This window comes from Arachis hypogaea, chromosome 12 (genome assembly GCF_003086295.3).
Source record: "Arachis hypogaea cultivar Tifrunner chromosome 12, arahy.Tifrunner.gnm2.J5K5, whole genome shotgun sequence".
Lineage (NCBI taxonomy): Eukaryota > Viridiplantae > Streptophyta > Magnoliopsida > Fabales > Fabaceae > Arachis > Arachis hypogaea.
Window position 1 is genome coordinate 1,064,986 of NC_092047.1, and position 1,110 is coordinate 1,066,095.

The following is a 1,110-nucleotide window of genomic DNA, read 5'->3' on the forward strand; positions in this document are numbered from 1 at the left end:
CTTCTTCTTCAGAAGAAGCCTCTTGAGTACTGTTGGATGCAGCTTGCATTCCATGCAGACTCTGAGAGATCATATTGACTTGCTGAGTCAATATTTTATTCTGAGCCAATATGGCATTCAGAGTATCAACTTCAAGAACTCCCTTCTTCATAGGCGTCCCATTATTCACAGGATTCCTTTCAGAAGTGTACATGAACTGGTTATTAGCAACCATGTCAATGAGTTCTTGAGCTTCTGCAGGTGTTTTCTTTAGGTGAATGGATCCACCTGCAGAGGTGTCCAATGACATCTTTGATAGCTCAGATAAACCATCATAGAATATATCTAGGATGGTCCATTCTGAAAGCATGTCAGAAGGACACTTTTTGGTCAACTGTTTGTATCTTTCCCAAGCTTCATAGAGGGATTCACCTTCTTTCTGTCTGAAGGTTTGAACATCAGCTCTAAGCTTGCTCAGCTTTTGAGGAGGAAAGTACTTGGCTAAGAATGCCGTGACCAGCTTATCCCAAGAGTTCAGGCTGTCTTTGGGTTGAGAATCCAACCATAATCTAGCTCTGTCTCTTATAGCAAAAGGGAAAAGCATGAGCCTGTAGACTTCAGGATCTACTCCATTAGTCTTAACAGTATCACATATCTGCAAGAATTCAGTTAAGAACTGAAAAGGATCTTCAGATGGAAGTCCATGAAACTTGCAGTTCTGCTGCATCAGAGAAACTAATTGAGGTTTCAGCTCAAAGTTGTTTGCTCCAATGGCAGGAATGGAGATGCTTCTTCCATGTAAATTGGAATTAGGTGCAGTAAAGTCACCAAGCATCTTCCTTACATTATTATTATTTTCGGCTGCCATCTCCTCTGCCTGTTCAAAAATTTCTGAAAGGTTATCTCTGGATTGTTGTATTTTAACTTCTCTTAATTTTCTCTTCAGAGTTCTTTCAGGTTCTGGATCTGCTTCCACAAGAATGTTCTTATCCTTGCTCCTGCTCATATGACAAAGAAGAAGGCACAGAAAAATAATAATAATAATGGAGATCCTTTATACCACAGTATAGGGATCCCTGTGTGAGTGGAAGAAGAGGGGGAGACAGAGAATGTAATATAATGGAAGAAACA

General features: G+C 40.1%; 1 non-coding gene across 1 annotated transcript; it reads left to right on the forward strand.

Moving 5' to 3' along the window:
- Positions 1-343: 343 nt before the first annotated feature.
- Positions 344-451, forward strand: LOC112730903 (small nucleolar RNA R71). The gene has a single exon (XR_003166705.1). It is a non-coding gene; the product is annotated as a small nucleolar RNA R71 (small nucleolar RNA).
- The last annotated feature ends 659 nt before the right edge of the window (positions 452-1,110 follow it).